Source organism: Molothrus ater, chromosome 3 (assembly GCF_012460135.2).
Source record: "Molothrus ater isolate BHLD 08-10-18 breed brown headed cowbird chromosome 3, BPBGC_Mater_1.1, whole genome shotgun sequence".
Lineage (NCBI taxonomy): Eukaryota > Metazoa > Chordata > Aves > Passeriformes > Icteridae > Molothrus > Molothrus ater.
The window spans coordinates 46950191-46968389 of record NC_050480.2 but is presented as its reverse complement, the minus strand read 5'-3'; the positions used below and the strand labels follow the sequence as shown (position 1 = coordinate 46968389).

Genomic DNA, 18199 nt, shown 5'->3' with positions numbered 1-18199 from the left:
GCCAGGCTTGCAAAACTCTGCTGTGGGACTTCCAGCCAGGGCTCCGTGGGGTTTGGCTCCTGCAGGCCCCTTGGAGGAGAGCCTGACAGCTCAACTGGGGACTCCACTTCTGATGTGCAATAGGGAGGCAGGTAAAGCGTTGATGGGACTGTAAGGATGAATTGATGCCCACTTGCCACAGGTTGTTCGCTGGCTGTGATGGGCAGCAAGAGGCTGTTTGGAGATTTAGGTTTGGTTGTATTGCAGCAGAAGGCTGTCAGTCTTAGATATTGCATGATTGGAGTTGTGGTTTGGGGCTTCTCTTTATTGTTATTTCGTTAGAACTGCATTCCTAGCAGTTGAAGAAGGTGCAAAAGTGTCATGATTCAAGTGTTCACTGGAAATGTAACTGGAGGATGGAGTTTACTGAGAGATCAAGTCAGCAGGCCTTCTGTTTAATTTGGCAAAATCTCAGATGCCGTTGAGTGTTTGAATGGCTTTGAATGTTCTCTCTCCCTGTACTGTTTTTCGCTCTTGTTGCTAATCAAATGAATGACTTCCCAAAGCGTCTTTGGGAAGAAGCACATTAGCAGCACTAGCACAGGTCTCCCACTATATGGCACAGGATGCTCTTATAAGTCAATAAGTATTATTTTTTTAAGTATTTTGCAGAGTAGGAATTTCTTCTAAAGTGAAGGCAGGAGTTTAAATAAAAGCGTGAATTTGAGTTTTTCTAAAAACAGCAATAGGAAGAGAAAGCAAACAGGTTTCATTTTCAGTGCAAACAAAAAGAAAAATCTCAAAGCAGCTTGTAATCCCTGTGTCTCCTCCACACTGCAAGACTTAAACAGAAGTCTCTGAAGTGAGCAGTTTTCTCAGGATTCCTACTTTCAAAATGCATTGTTTCAATTCAGAGCTGCTACAAATGATAATGTAGTCAGGAACTGTATCTCGGTGAATTATTTCATACATTATTTCATATATTCATACATTTTAGTTTTGGACTGTCCAAAGATGCATTTTCTGATTTGGTCATTAATTCAAGTTTAAAAACACCATTGTTTCTAGTGTCTCACAGTTTGCTATCAGCCATAAAAACGTTGCTGTTCAAGTGCTTCACACAAAGTGTGGAGAAGCCAGAGGGTGAACGCTGTGTGCTGGGAATAATGGATTTGATGCAACTGTTCAGCACATGGAGGTCGTGGTGAAAGCCACTCATGCAGTGCAAGATGTGGCACTTCCCATGTGGTGCTCAAGAATGGAAAGTGGCACCACTGAGGTGCCTCTCTGGCTGGTCACTGTGGCTGGGTGAGGTGGCTGGAGGGTGCTGCCAGCGTGTCACCAGGCTGCAGAGTGGCACTGGCAGCCCAGTGATACAGGTGCTGTGTTTGCACCCAGGGACAGCTCAGGGCAGGTTTGGAGATCACAGAGGGATGGTCGTGTGCTGGTCTCGGGGGATGCTGAGGGCAGTGAGAGTTTGAAATAGGGTCTGGTTGCTGGGAGTGGTTGTGTTTCTTTCAGGGTGTGCTAGAGTGCAGTAATGCCATTATAATCAGAAACCTAGTAGTGTTTTATAGAAGTAAATTTTCATTACTGTGTTTAGCCCTCAGTCTCCGTTAGGACATATTCTTTATTGATGAGAAGCTGAGTATATGGCTGTAATATTTTTCATATACTGTGGTGCTACAGCTATTATGACGTATGTGCATGTTAAGGAAGATGTCTATTAAGGATCAGTACTCTGATTTTGAGCAATATCTGTTTTAGTGCTTAGCAAGGGGAGATGTAGCATTTTGATTATATTTGCAGATCATGCTAAAGCCGAGATACTGTAAGGGCAGAGACACATTTCAGAATAATGTAGAAATAATACATTGACAGTAAATAACAGGTCAGTTGTGGAAAAAAAATATGGAATTGCCATACTTGGAGAAAAATAGTTAAAATGCCAAAATTGCATAATGTTCTGAGTTCTAAATGGCATACTAAGAACGGAAGTCAAGTGAAAAACCAGATTGTTTGCCAGATTGCAAGGAAGTAAAAAAGACCATAATTTTAACTGTGTGAAAACAGTGTTATGTTAAATGTGAAGATACTCTTCCATTTGTAACAGCAAAAAAAAACTTCTAATCACTGAACACATAGCTGTGTTTCTGATCTTTTTTACTGCCTTTATGAGTTTCCTGAAAAGTGTGAATTGCCTTCACTTACTTCTGTACTGAAAGCAATTTTTGAGATTGTAAAATGCCTGTTTCTCTGTGATCATTTTAACAGAAACTGTAGTTCATCCAGGATATTGCTCAGCAACTGGGAGGAGTAAAACTGCTCTCCCCTTTGTGATCTTGGAGTGACTAAATTGTTCCTAGACCTTGGTTGTACTGTGAAATCACATTTCCCAGCTTTCCCTAACTACTACTAACATACATTGCTGTCCTATTCTGTCTGGGTGAAGTCACTGCTGACTAGCAATGTTAAAGTTCTAGAAACTTCGGAGTTGTCTTTTATTTATGTTGTACACTTACAGATGTATGGGTTTGGAAAGGGTGCCTTGATTGCCTGGTATTTTTGTGTTAATATTGTCAGAATGTTGTACAAAAAGTAAAGTGTCAGAGAAGTCCACCTTGTAACAGCTCAGGTTTCTGCAGGAAATCCCTCTTTCCTTCAAAGGAGAAACTATTCCATGTAACCAAAACTTGCGTAGCTGAAAGTTTCCAATGATTTCAGGACTGTCTTCTGGCAGAAATTGTTCTGAATGTTCATGTGGGTTCTGATAATTTGAGAATCTGTTCTGCAGAACGGCTGAGAAATTAGCATCAGGAATAAGTAGCTAGGTAAATGGTGGGTTTCGTTAGTTTTCTCTTTCTGGGTTGTGGGTGTTGTTTTTGGGTTTTTTTGGTTTTTTTTTTTTTTTGTTTTATTTTTGTGTTTTGTGGCTAGAGCACCATTATCTAATGTGATGAACCTATTTGCTTCTGGTGCATCATCTGCCTTAGCCCAGCAGTGGTACCAGTGTTGCTCAATGAATAGGGTTGGCTCTGTCAAATCCACAACTTGGAGAAACAACTATGCAAGTCCAAAACCTTTGGACACTGTTCATCTTAATATTTGTTTTCTTGTTCATTTGTGCTAAAAGAGGAAAGGGATCCACCTGATGCTGGAATGTTTTACTCCACGTTTCTTGGCACTGATGTGCACTGCCCTTTTCCTCTGCTGGCTCCCAGAGTAACTTTGAATGTGTTTACATTTAAATGTGTCCAAATTACACATCCAGAGAAGATGAACACACTTGATGAAAGGTCTAGAGAAAGTCCTATGAGGAGCATCTAAGGAAACTGACATTGTTTAGCTTGGTGACCTTATCACTTTTCACCTAAAAGAAGGTTGTAGCAAGCTGGGGGTGTTACATCTCTTCTAAGTAACAAGCATCAAGACAAGAGGAAGTGGCCTTAAATTGTGCCAGGATTGGATATTTTAAAAAATTTCTCCACTGAAACAGTAGCATTGGAACAGGCTGCCCAGGGGAGTGGTTGAGTCACCATGCCTGGCAGTATTTAGAAGATGTGTAGATGTGGTGTCTAGGGACATGGTTTAGTAGTGTACTTGGCAGTACTGAGTTAATGGCTGGACTTCATGATCTGAGAGATCTTTTCCAACCAAAATGGTTCTGTGATTCTGCAGTCTCAACCAAGGTTTGTGACTCCTGGGACATTGGCAGTTGTGAACAGTCTCAGACTCTGTAGATGTTTAACTTAAAGGAAATGATCCTGCTGCTGCTGGTAGGACTCCCAGATTTAGCAGTGATGGTGGAAGAGGTTGAGGACATGGCCCGATCCCTTGAAGAACGCTGGCATTTTGCATGAGGTCTAGGCTTTTCCTGGGATCTGTGTACCTGCAGTAGCCCAGGAGGATGCAGCATAAGACTGAGACTTGGCAATGTCAGCGATGAGGTGAAACATATCCATGTTTCTGCTTGTTTGGTTTTTTTTCTTCTCTTGGCGAATTCATAAGGGATGACCTCTGTTAGCTAATAGCTTTCAGGTGTTGTACTTAAAATTTGACTAAGCATTCAGCAAGTGCCATGAGAATACATGGTGAAAATGGATTCTGTCATTCAACTGCATTATAAAAAGGGAGAATATCATCAAAGCTATGGTTTGTTGAGTACAGAAAGAAGCATAAGGCTCTGAAATTTTCTCCTTAACTGAAGGTGGCAGGAGTATGCTTACTCTGCTGGCATCCTTCCCAGGCCAAGCAGAAATGCAGTAGCTTAATATGACATGATGAATCAATGCAAAATTCCCTTTCTTCCAGTCAAGATTATATGTAGAATATGATTCCATTATAATAAAGACACACTTCTAAAATAGCAGGTGATATAGAAGGAGAGGAACAATGAACAAACCAAACCCAGAAAAGGATATATGAGCACAAAACTGGTCTTCCTAGTTTTGCTGTCAAGCTCTAGAGTTTTTGGTTTTATTAAGGGGGGTGGGATGATGGTATGTGTGTTTCATGCTATGATTCATGTACCAGGCCATTTGTTTAAAAAACAAAAGTGATACAACCACCCAGGTTTCAACTTGGGATGATGTGTAGGGTTCTCTGTCTTGCTGTAAAATTGCAGTTTTATATACGCCTCATATAGCTGCATATGCAAAATCCTGTTTGTGCTCACTCAATGCATGTTCCAGCTGATGGCACTCTATTTATGCCTCTTCCTTTAAGTTTCCATGATCTAAAATGGCACTATATTACAGGGTTCCTTTGGAGCTAAATGCATTGCTTGTTTACGTGCCAATGAAAGAGTCAAGAGTGTATGAGTTTATAAAGTCCTGGACTTGAATAAATGAATAGTAAACTTTTGGGGATGTTGGAAACATCATGTGTTGTAGTTAATAGTGAAGTTAGTGAGTGCTGGGCCCTACATGAGTGTGTCAGAAGGCTGTATCCTCTTTCCAAAGAGGTGCTAATCTTAAGGCTCAGTCCTGCAAGCATTGCTGGTGCAGACCTTATTTTATAATATCAGCTCCTCTTATGTCTTTCCAAGAGCTATTACTGGTTACTATTACAAAAGTAACCCATCACGGGACTTTTATAATGGTTCACTTCTATTATGCTTACAAAATACATCAACAATGATTTGTATTTAAGGATGACTGAAGACAAAATTGCTATTAGAGATGTTTGAAATGATGACACTGTTTTGTCTCATTCGAGGGAGGATTGCAAAGAAGGGAAGGAAAGCTGCCTGGCATGGGAGTAGGAGCTCTGGGCCCAGTCAAGTCATTTGAAGCACTTTATTGCTTGTGCCTTGGCTACGAACTCAAGTCTCAGCCTGAGTAAATACACTGGTGTCTTCTGAAATACAAGTATGGGTAATCCCAGTGCCCTGGCATTTTGTCAAGTCTTCCACCTCAGTTTTTACCTTCTTAAAGTTCCATATTCAGCTTTCTAATTTTCAATAATTTAGGCTGGTATATTTTCCATGTCAGGAATATGTCTAGGGCTGGATTGTCTGTTTTATCTGTTTGTTCTAATTTTATTAAAAAATAATGTACTGTTTTTGAAAAGGCAACTAGGGGAATTACTTTTTTTCTTAGAGTTTGACAAAAATTCTGGAGGACTCTTGATTGTTAAATAATGTAATACAGTGGAAACTGCTGTGGGAAACGAGAAGAAAACAGTGGAGACCTCTTAAACAGCTTGTGTGAAGCTGCAGTGGCAGCAGAGAGGAGGTATTTTCACAGCTGTATTTTGTTTGGAGTTAGGGGAGCCGAGGAGCTGACACTGGCTGACCATAGCATGAGAGCTGCCGATAGCGGATCCATAAGGATGTCAAGACTTGGAACAAAATGACTTGTGGTAGGAAGTCTGAGATGAATTTTTGAGGTCTAAAGAGGAAAGTAATGCCACAAAAGTCCTGACACGTGTCCCAAAGCCTAGAGAGTAGTCAGGCCAAAAGACACGGAAGCCCAGAGCAAACGGCCGCAGCTTTGCTGAGAGGGTATTTCACGTTCATGTCAGGGTAGCAAATTGCTGTGGCAGTGCAGTCCACTGGATGTGCCCTTTTAGAGTGCAGAGGTTGTGATCAGATGGAAACAAATTTGGTGTTGGCATTATACTGATTTTTGGTTTTTTTTTTTTTTAAAGAATCTTTCCCAGAGGAGTCTATTCATAGGGTAGAGTTCCTTATTCTTCAGAAGGTAGCTCCATCTTTGAATCAGAGGTCAGGACAACTTAGAGAAGTGTTAAATTCTCTGTGAATAACTAATGCCAGAACTGCAGGCGCCATCCCCATAACTGCTTGTGTGTTCTCATGGCTTTTACACTGCAGAGCATTTTTTTCTATGTCTGGTGATGCTAGGTTCCTTAATTTTTAGGTACCTGGCTTTAAACCGCAAGAATTAAAAAACCCCACACCAACAAAGAACCCAGTAAAAAATACAAAAAAAGATCACCAAACAAAACCTGTGAGCAGTGAACACTTGAATACATGGAATGAGATTTGACTTTGGTTCTGCAGTGCTTGTGTGAATACATTTCCTGAGTGAAGACTGCATCCTAGATGGGCTTACTTAGGAGATGTCAGTTTTGCAATCTGTTGTTGCCTGGGGAACTCAATAATTTAACTTCAGAGTTACTTGCTACCAATTACAGGAATACTTAGAGAACCTAATCTGTAAAGGGACAGAAATCCAATGAGAAGGAAGACAAAGCCATAAGAAAATAATGAGTGAGATCTGGACATTCTTGCCATGTAAGAATGCTTTTACTTAAGAAAATACATAACTTGCAAGTGTGAATTGATCTGTAATTGTATGTAAGTTTGTATTTAAGCTTCTAATGCGCTGAAAATCACAACTCTAACTTTGTAATAGGAGAGAGGATGTTTCTTGTGTTACATTTGTATATGATTTTTTTGTATTCTTCTTGCATCCTTGGGGATACAAATGAGAGGACACATTTTTTGGTTAATATTTTAAATATATTCTATATAAATAGTAGTTAATAACAACCTTTTCCTAGTACCACAGTTGCTGTTGACAGTTAGATAGCATTAAACAGTAGACTGGCTTAGCTCTAGAAGGTCTTCAAGCTTTTTTTAAATGTAATACAATATAAACAACTCTTTAGATTATATTTCTCTAGGTAGATTTCCCTATCTTTTTTTATGTCATCTTTCAGAGAAATGTAGAATCTAATGCAGAATAAAGGACAAAGGATTGCATTTTTCATGTATCTGAACATTGATTTCAGTATGCTGCGATTTCTTTACTTTCTATCTCAGCCAAACTCAATGGAAAATTGTAGAAATTAAATACTCCTGCTGAAGTTACCCTGTGAAATGTAGAATAACACCACTCTGCCTGCTGTATGATTAGAACAAGAAGCCTATTCTAACCTTTCAGCAAAAATTAAAAAGCATTGTCATAAAGTTCTGGCATTAGAAAATTATTTTTACTCTTAAAAGGTTGACAAGCATGTCCTTAAAATGTTATGCCATATGTAATACAATGTATCTATTATAATAGTATATTATATTATAATATATAATATATTCTATTATTATAGAATATATTATAATAGTATATATACATTATATATATACTATTATATAGTATATATAATAATATATACTATATAATAGTATATATACATAATATTATAATATTATAATATTATTGTTTAATAATATTATTAAATAATAGTATATATACATAATATTATAATATTATAATATTATAATTATAATATTATTATAATTATAATAGTTATATATTATATAACTATTATAATAGTTATATAATTATTATATAATTATATAACTATATATTATAGTTATATAATATATAATATTATATAACTATATTATATTATAATAATAATAGTTCTATTATAATAGTATATATACATAATATAATAGTGTATCTATCATACATAATATAATAGTATATCTAATTTATAGTGGTCTGTAGGATGTGACAATGTGAATACCTTTGCTATCACTTTTGAAACAACTAATTTAATGTTGTATAGAAATCTCCGAACCACTGAAGCAAAGCAGAGGTTGTTGCTTATATATATATTTAGATATTTAGCTAGTTATATGTAGATATAGTAAAAAAAAAATTACTTTCATGCCTGTGTACATTGACAAGTTGAATTTAGATAATGACTACTGTATTGTCATAGTTTACATGGCACAGATGTTTTTCATATATTTTAAGATGTCTCTTGTAAGAAACATTGTCTGCAGGAGGCCTGGTGAGTGGCAGTTAGAGCTCTATTAAACTGCCACATCTTAGTGGTGACATCCTGATGTGGTTCTCCAAGCTAAATAAAACACAGGAAAATGATATAAAAAGAAAGAGCACGCCTAGGTAATTGTTACCAGTAGTGAATGTTTGCAACTCAGAGTTCATGAGTGCGGTCAAATCATCCAAGAGTAGTCCTAAGTAAACAGTCATTCCAGTGAGTGCAAATACATTTTAGATCCTCTTAGTTGCCTTAGCAAGTTTGAGCTCTTCTCTGTTAGGTTAGGAGTAAATATATAAAGTGAAAATCTTTCCACCGTAGCTAGAGAGCACAAGAGGAATAAAACTGATTTGAAGACTTGTATGGAGGCTGATGACACTTGGTCTGCTTCTGTAGTTTTATGGCACTGCTAGAAGTGTAGTTAGCTTTTCCACATAATGATGTCAATGCAGAACCTGCCATTGCTGACACTTTCACAATGCTGTTTTACTCATTGGAGAGCTTAAGGCAGCAAGAATTAATCAATACATCTGAAAACTTGTCTTCTAAAGGTTTTCACTCAAACTTTTGAAAATTGAAAGATACAAAATGCCTATCAAAAAATGGATAGCCAAACTTTTGCTGTTTCAAATTGGTATGTGTTTGTATTTACTGTTGGATATGCCTGAGTTGATGAAACTCATGAGGGCTGTGTAGTGTCTTTCACACAGGTAAGCCTGGTTTATACATAGTGGGTCCTCAGCTGCAGTAATGATGACACTAATGATTAGATTTTGAAGAGCAAAACAATTAATTCCTTTTTTTTTTCATAGGGCATCCTACCAAATGTTTACAAATCAGTCTATCATCCACTCATACATAAATGGGTAGAAATCTTATTTAAGATCATGAGAAATGAGGCTAAAGGCAGAAAAGGTAATATTTCTAGACATAAATGATAAGGTTTGTGCTGGAGTCTTGCAGTGCCTTGTAGAGGAAGAAAGTACTTCCTGAAATACTGACTTGTAAGTCACCTATTAAGCTACCTTTTAAGTTACCTTTTAAGTTACCGAAGTCTGTGTAACAAAAAGATTCTTCTCAGTAAAGGGTGAAATCTAAAGTGGAACTTATGTATTGCAAGGGTTTGGAATGGCAAGAATGGGGTTAATCCTCTACTTTTACAGTTGCAGGAGATGAAAGGGTGCTGAAATAGAAAGGCAGGTTTAAGTCTAGTGCAATCCACTTTGCTTGCTAAATCTCATCCTTTGTTTTTGAATGTGCAGTTTCTTTACAGAAATTCTAAAAATACAATACTCCTTCACTGAGAAGTCTTTGTGTCACTCAAATGCATCTGTTTGAGGCTGGGGTAGGGAGGAGTTAAAATGTCTTAATGAATAGAAGCTGGATAGTGTGAAAAATGAGTAGTTTGGCCAAAGGATTTCTAGTAATGGAAAATATTTCTATTAAATCATGTTGAAGTCTCGAAAGCCATCTGAAGCTGTAGTATTTTATTTAGTAGAGATTAATAAAATTTTATGCTAATGTGTCATAAAGAAGAAATAGCTCATTTAGGTACATTATGTTCCTTATCTGACCTACTTATATGCTCCATTTTGCAGTTATAGGCATCTTAACAGACTTGGCAAGAAATGCTGCTTCTAATTTTGTGTCTCTTAAGACCTTGGAGGATGGGAAGTTAATAATGATTAAACAATTTGTAATTTTTTTTTTCTTTTTTAATTCTGTATTCAGAAAAGAAAGCAACACAAAGATAGCTGCTTCTTACATAGCATGTTCTTGCTTTTCAGGAGGCATATAAGTATATGGTAGAGTTGTACAATGGTTCTCCTGTGGCATAAAAAACTGGTTAGGAGGAGAAGGAGACAGACTTGTAAAAAGGCTCTTTTTAAAAACTTTAATTTGTACGTTTTAAAATCAGATACTAAAAGAACCTGAATTATGGAGAAAGTAAAAAACAGACATACAGCTTAATCTTGTCAGGCTACCTCATGTGGGGGGTCTATTTTCCTAAATGCAGCTGCCTCTGCAAAGATGTGTGACAAAATCATAGCAACTATATGACTCAGATGTTGTGAGAAGCACACGCAAGGAAAACTCATTTGGCTTCAGCACAATAAAAATATGAATAATTCTTTTAGAGATCTATGTGACCAATATTCTGTGAAGCGTGTTCATTTTTTCTCTGCTAGGAAGGTGCTGCTGGGGTCAGACCACAGACCTAGGCAGCTTCTCGGAAATGTGCCTCCAGGGACAGGAACTTCAAACCAAACACCCAACAAACCACTCCTTCTGGATAGCATTTGCAGTGTAGTTCTTAATAATACTAATAATAGTAATAAAAGTCTTCCTTGAATAACTGGTGACTTGCCAGCTGGGTGTTTTCCAACATTCATTGACTTGCTGTTTGCCAAGATTGCCTGTGCAGGGGGAAAGGACAGAAATATATCTGCAAAAATGCAGCAGACAGGAGTAAAGCTTGCAAGTTGGGTTAAGTTTTATTATTTAAACTCTTGTCTCTGGAAAAACATCATGTGAAAGAGCAGAGCTGATGTCTGGCACTGATGTAAGAGGAAACTCTTGGCTGGTATCATCTGAGAAAGTGTCTGGTCAGATACAGATGCCCTGGAGTTTGTAGCCTGAGTGGCAGAGTGAAGTGAGACTGAGAGGCCTTGCACTTGACAAGGTCTTCATTGAAGCTTCATCATTATGTACTCTGTCCATCCCTCAGCCTCAGTGTCATCACTTTGGTAAGGGGAGCCTTGTAAAGACAAGGTTCATCTGTGGAGTTGCAGTCCTGTAGCTCAGCTGTGCAGAGAGAGGGAGGTCTCCTGTGTGGCTGTGCTGTTCCCTGTGTGGCAGAATGTGTGCACTGAAAGGGGAAGTACCGTGGCCGTGCCACCATCACTCCCATGGAGTTTCTTCCTCTGCATCATGCATGTATTTCCCCTCTGCTGTGCCTGCATTCTGCACAGCACTGGGGAAAGCAGTTTTCTCTGAAGAAGTCAAATGGCTTGCAAATATTAATGCAGTTATCTCTCACTTGGGAGGAAAAGGAGAAAATTGAGTCATCCTAAGTCTTAAAAAGTTTTGTCATGCGACAATCAATTAAAATGAACTTCTTACCAAGCTAGTGGAACTATCTCTATACATTCAGCTGGAGTGGAACGATCTTCCTGAAAAACTTTCAGAGTGCTCAAAGAAATCCAAAGGAAGGGAACTGATTTTCACCTCCCATCATGGCTCTTTTCTGCAGTTTGCACTTAGTTTCCATTCTGCTTTTATGGAGATGTTGCCCTTTTCCAAGTTCAAATTTGTATGCTTGTTTTTACTGGATTGTATCTTGTATTTTCAGACCATTGCTTTAAAGGATCAGTATGTTTCTGTTCTCCTCAGAGTTTCAGCAGATTTTAAGTCCCTTCATTTGTATTGTTATCAAATTTGATACCAGTGCTCTTTAATGCATCTTTCAAGTAATGGATGAGAATATTGAGTAATAGGATCCAGAAGAACACTCAAGGGAAGTTTGCCTGATTAAAAACCAACAACAAAAAAAAGGAGATAATCATTAAAAAGAAATATTGCTGGAATAGGACCTGGCTTAATTTGCCTGTTGGCTCTAAAGCAGCATGATAACACCTGGGTCATTGCTGGCAGATGCTTGATTAATTTCCTCTTAGGTATCTTCAGTGCTGTCCAGTCTTCATCCCCTGATTGTGGCAACGTTTTTCTGTTTCCAGTTTAAGAGTGTTGGGTTTTGATAGCTAATTTCAGAGAATTTTCTTTCAGCCATATTTTGAGTCATTCAATCCCTGTTAATACTCAGATAGTTGTTACTGCAGCCTTCTGCAGGCAGATTCCCAAGAATGCTACCTGGATGTCATGGAGTCAAGCTTATTTACAGCTGTCAGATGTTTCTAACTACTCTCTAACTTGCTGTTTTCTGCTCTACTCTGATCATTTTTGTGTTCAGCCATAATAATTTCATACAGTGTCCATTATTATTCTCACATTGTCCAGCTAAGAAATGAAGTCAGAGACCAGTGTTTGTCTGTGTTATTTCAGTGGATGGCAGTTCAGCTGTTGAACTGTGATCTTTTCCCAACTTGCCCCTTTAAATTTTCAACAGGTTTGTTGGTGGCTGTGTAGCTAGGTATTCTTTGACCACACATCTCGAGAGATTTTTTTTTTTTCCCTCAGGAACACCTGTGTGTATTTATAGAACTGACTCTGCATTTAGTTAAGGTAAGTCTTGCTGAGGGAATTAAGAAAAGAATAGAAGTCATTACAAAATATTCGGCCCATTTTTTGACAGAAGATAAAATAAAAATATTTTGTGAGAAAAAAAGGGACACCATATTTATATATATCTGTGCCCACTTGCTCTGTGATAACAGAATTCTGAATTTAAGAACTATCTGAAAAGTAGACTGAAGTTAGCAACAAGTTAATGGGTCTTTGAAGTGCATTTAGTAAAGAGCTGCTAGGCCACAAAGATAGATCACAGTCTTTGTTTACATAGCAAAATGAATTAAAATAAAATTGCAGTAGTTTGGCTTAATGGCACCTTTTTTTTTTTTTTTTGGTCATTAGGTTTTCTCTGCAGTGTCTCAGTAGAGCTGTATATGTGCTTTTCCTTTGTGTGCAGGAAAGTACCTGGTGGGGCTGTTTTATTTATTGATTAAATGTTAATTTTCCCCCCTTCCTTCCCCCAGTATTAATAAAGCAGTTTATTGACAAAACAATTAAATGAAACGCCTGTCTGTACATTTTTAAATGCTCACAATTCAGAGAGGCTCTGTGATTTTGGAGTAGCTTTGCCTTCTGCAGTCTCCTTTCTTTGCAAGAGGAGGGCCATCTAATGGATATTATATCCTATACTGTTTTAGAACCTCCTGTTATTCAAACCCTTCATATCCTGTGTTCCAGTGGTACTTTCATATATAACATATATGCAGAATTGTCAGTAAGTTTTTGAAAACTCTCCTTAAATGTGCCAGTTTCTCTCCTAATTGTGTTAGAAGTAAAAAACTTGTAGGTAATCAAATATGAATTATATAATGATGAGGATGAATTATATAATTTCTAGGGTTCAGGTCACTGGTTAATAAAGCAAAATAGGTATTTTAGTCATGTTCCAGCTTTTTTCCTTTATTGTGTGCAGTGATGTAGAGTGAAATGAATGTGGACTTGGTGCTGGTTTGGTTTTGTTTTTTTGGCTGTAGGTTGGCTTTTGTTGTTGTGGTTAGTTGGTTTTATTGAATATATTATTTTTAAAATAACCAAAATTATTTTGAAGGCAAGAAAAGAAGAAAAAAAATCCATTCTGAAATGCTTTAAAAAATAATGTTTACTTTAACTATTTTGTGGTTAAAAATGAAAATTTTTATAGGAGGATAGTCTTGCACAGAGGAAGCCAGTTATAGGTATGCAGCTTTTTACATATAATGGAAGAAAGGACAATAAATCACTTTGTATTCCAGTGCAGAATGGTCAGTGGGGTTTTGCTATGTTTTGCTGTGTTTATGTTCTCTGTCCACCTCTGTGAAAACTTTCCTTTGTGAAAGCTGGTGTGGCTGTGCTACCTCAGCATTAGCAGTGTTTTTCCTCTTAGGTTTGATTTGAGCTGTGGGCAACATCATTCTGCTAATCTGCTAGTTTTCAAGTTCTAGTTCTTAACTCCCTTCCTGCCTTTGGACCACAGAGGGCTCCAAGACATGATGACTAAGAAAATCATATTGTTTCAGATGTAGAAATATCCATGAAATTTCTAAGTGTGTCCGCTGCTTAATTGGGAGGGAAAAAGAATAAAGAAGGAAGCACAGCAGAATTTATCATCTTCTGATAACTCACTGGCACTTCAGTTTATTTTGAAGGTGCAGCTCTTAATGATTAGAGGGGCTTGGTGGGGAAATTATTCTTCAGGGTCTGACCTCCAGACTAGAAGACTCCTCAGGCAACTGTTAAACTGTTCCTTTCCTTTAAACATCAGAGGGCCTAAGGGATTGTTTGCCAGTAGAGGTTGTATTGGCGCCTGGAAGCTTGAGGTGGTGACCAAGTGAAAAGAACAAAGAAGGATTTTCACAAGACAAATTAAATTTGGCCTTAGCTGGGTCCCAGCTCCCTTAGGCTGCTGCTTGTGATTCCCTACAAGGGAAAACCCTGCTCCAGAAAAATAATCCAAGCTCCACATTTTCAGTGTTGGCTTTCTCTCCTGATCTTTACACAGTTCTTTCTATGGGATATCTGAACTGTTCAAGTAGAGTCACACTGTTTCAGTTGCTATCAAAGGGTCTTCAGTTCATGCCTAAGTCCGTTTACTTCTATTCCTGTACTCTCTGGTATTTTTTGAAAAGGTGTTTTTCCAGAATTGCAATTACTTTCATTATCTGTGGTTCTGAACTGTACACAGCAATATTTGTCCTTAATCCTGGTTGACTGACCATCTTTCTCGCTTTAAACTTGGCTTGTTTCAAGCAAAACCCCCACACTTCAGTGATTCCAAGAAGAAAGGAACATAACCACAAGGTTTCCCCAAAGATTTTGCATACAGCTGATTCACTTAACCTCAAAGATAATGAATTATGGAAAAGTCTGGACTGCCTCCATGTATTCAACATTTTCTATACTAAAGCTGACTCTTTTTTTTATCCTTTCTGGCAGAGTGTGGAGGAGACATGTTCAGCCAGCCCAAGTGTTTGTGGAATGTGTAATACCACTTGTTTTGAGACTTGATTATTTTGTCTGACTTGTTTCTAATGCCTTAGACTTTTGTGCTATTACAGGAAGGCAGAAAATTTCCTTTTTGAAGAGTAAATACTCCAAGGGGAAAAAAACCAAAACAGAAAAACGAAAATAATCTTGTTAGCAGAAAAAAAGCAATGATGCCTTTATTAAAGCTTTATTAAAGGAGTTGGAAGAAGTTATCCTAATAATTTAATGCCATCGGTTGCTTTGGGGCAATGGACAAGGTTCCTAGTGAGGAAAGATGATTCTCTCTTCTATCACTTCACCTTTTCTACCACAAAAAGCCTCTTCTCTTCTTGTGGCATGTAGTGACATCAAGCACATGTTGTCTGTGCCATGGCATATAAAAGCTGTAAAATAATGTTCTCCATCTTATATAGAATGGATACCAAAAGCATTGTACCTAACCTCAAATGTTTATTACAATTGCATTAACAAGCCTAAGTCTGATTTTTACTGTGCAATGCTCCTACTATGTCAGCTGTTAGTAGCTGATAGTTCATGGATTGGCTTTACCTTGTACTTTCCAGTGGTTGCAGTTTCTATAATGCTGAATTTTTCTTCTGTTTTTAAACTAACCTAATTTGATATGTATTGTCTGAAAAGTGGCCCTATGTGTAAAAGTGGCACCCTGTTTAAGTTTTTAAAACTTGCAAACACCCATCCTGGTAGTAATGCTTAATAAGATTTTCATGACCTCTTGTGTTAGAAAGTCATCCTCTTTCTTTCAGGCCTTTTGCATAGATGCACATTTTTATTACATTTCTGAATGCATTATGGTTCCTGTAGTGTGGCCCCATTTTTGCAGACAGAGGGAAAGCAAGCTGAGATCTGTAATTCAGTGATCAGTGAGGGCACTGCTGGGCTTCATGGGGTTAAGGAGCTGGCTGGTGTAGCTCACAGGCTGCTGCTGCACTCCATTGCAGCTGGATTTGTGGAGTTATTTTAGTGTATTTTGCTTAGTGTATGGTATAAATCATGCAGCAAAGGGTTTTGCTTTTATTACTGAAAAATTAAAACTTGAACCCAAAAGAATTCAGAATGTTAAATTGATGTGGCAACCTGTGGACACTGAGATTGACTCTGGCTCAGGTGCCTGGGGAGCAGAAGGAGGAGCTGTGCCATGGGACAGTAGCCAGCTCTGCACATGGAGTCTGGGGCAGTGCAGAGCAGTGGGGGCTGGCTGCAGCTGTCTCCAGCTTTCCTTCCTCTGCTCCTTGTGAGTAATTCTGACCAGGTTTCAAATCGATACTCAGTTTCCTTCTTCACTTGTGTTGCCCTGGCAATTAGTTTCTGTCAGTTTGTAGCTTCTGAATTTGAGCAAGCAACTGCTATGAAAACAACTATTCTAAAATGGCCTATAATTCTGCTATTGTCTTGTAAGTGGGTACAGTAGTAACTAGACTGTGCTGTGAAAAAACAACATTTTGATTACTGAAATCAAATCTACAAGACATATGTTCAAAGCTAGAGATATTTCCATGTCGTTTTGATAATTTGAAAATTTCCGAGGAAGGAGAATGCAGTCTCCATACTAAGAGCATCCATTACTGACACAGAGAGGTGAAATTAGTTATAAGCTCTTTAATTTTATGAAATATCTCAAAAAAGTTTCTGTGATATAATTCTGACACTCTTGATGCTGCACTATAAGATGCTGTGTAAACTCCTGACTAGTAATGCAAGTCCTTCTGTACTGTGAAATGGGCTGTGATAGGTGATTGGTAAAGATAGTTAATACATATGTAATTAATATTCCTTTTTATTTAGGTAAGCATAAATTGCATTTGTTTTGGGGAGACACGAGAAAAAACTGCTACTCCTGTTACAACTTTAAAACCAATTATGAAACTTAAGTTTTGCTAATTTTTTTTAAATTAGTAGCTTTCATCTAATGTTTATGACTTCTCTAGTGTGATAGCTTGCTTAGACAACAAACATCACTTTTTTGTTAGGTATCAAAATGAAACAATTTTCCTGACACAATGAGAAAACTGTAAGGAATGTTTATATCAATAAGTGTCAATCTTTCTGCTTGCCAAATTGCAAAGAGGAGAAAGCTGCTGCAAACGAGCAACAGCCTGGTTCTACAGGAAAGGTAAATTCCGAATGAGAAGTTTTCCTTGCTCTCGTCCCAGATTAAGTGGGAGGAGAAATGCTTGAAAATGCTTATTTTCAATTCTATGTCACTGTGTGTGGAGTAGCTACTGTAAGAGAAAACCAGACTGCCAACTCTTTTAGCAGTCTGGGAGCTGAATTTCTTCCCTAGCAATCAGAATCATATGAGAGGGATGGATAAAGAAATTGTCCTGAATGTAGGGCATCAGCCATATTATCTATGGCATTAAATTAAGTCACTGGATTGTTCAAAGGGTGGGTATTTGTGTCAAATGTATAGAGAGATGAGTTTCTGGTATGCTTCAGAAGATGATCTGTGATTTCAGAGTACCATAAAAAAGTTACTGTTCAGGCTTTTTTAGTTGCACAGACTCTTGCAAGATCAAGGTGCATACATCTGTAAAAATGTACTTGGGGTATTGGGACTTCCCTTTAGATGAGTTGGAAGCCTTTTGACTGAAATTTTCGTGGCTTTGTAACGTGCTGGAAAAGCAGAAAGCAAAGTACTTCAGAGAAGTAATCCCAATTTCTTGTTGCACACAGAAATTCATCATGCTGTGGCAGTGGTGGTGATCTGCAGGCTCTCTCACCCCAAGATGATGTGATCCAGGTGGTGGCTGCCTCTCCCAAGAGTCCAGCAAAGGGAATGGTGGCTCTTCCATTTCCAGCCCCTTGCTTTTCCTGCTGAAACCAGCCCCCAGCACTGGTGTGGGTGCTATTGAATATTCCACACTAAAGCTTCACCTCCTTTTTCTGTAACTGTAACACTCAGACGCAGACACCTCTGGGAGGCAGGTTTTGGCACTTGGAGAAACGAGGGATTTGGCCAGATCGTAAAGAAAAAAGCCCTTTGGTTCTGAATTATGCTTTATCCCACTAACCTGTGTTCCTATTGCCTATTCAATGCCCCAGGAGCAGAACAAGCTTTTTAAAGTCCTCTTCCATGTGCCTTTAGGATGTCTAGTAGGTACTTGTAAAACTAATTCTCATGCTCCATACTGATGTATGGTTAGAGCAGAGGTATTTTTTTCTGTCTTTGGTAGGATCATGACTGAGAGGAGAGGCATGTATGGCCCAAGGGGAAATTTTAGGCTTGCTGCAA

At 38.1% G+C, this 18199-nt stretch overlaps 1 protein-coding gene across 1 annotated transcript in view; it reads left to right on the top strand.

Annotated features, from left to right (window-relative positions):
- Positions 1–18199, top strand: part of UST (uronyl 2-sulfotransferase) — a 154121-nt gene that overhangs the window by 37293 nt on the left and 98629 nt on the right. The gene's annotated exons all lie outside the window — the stretch shown is intronic.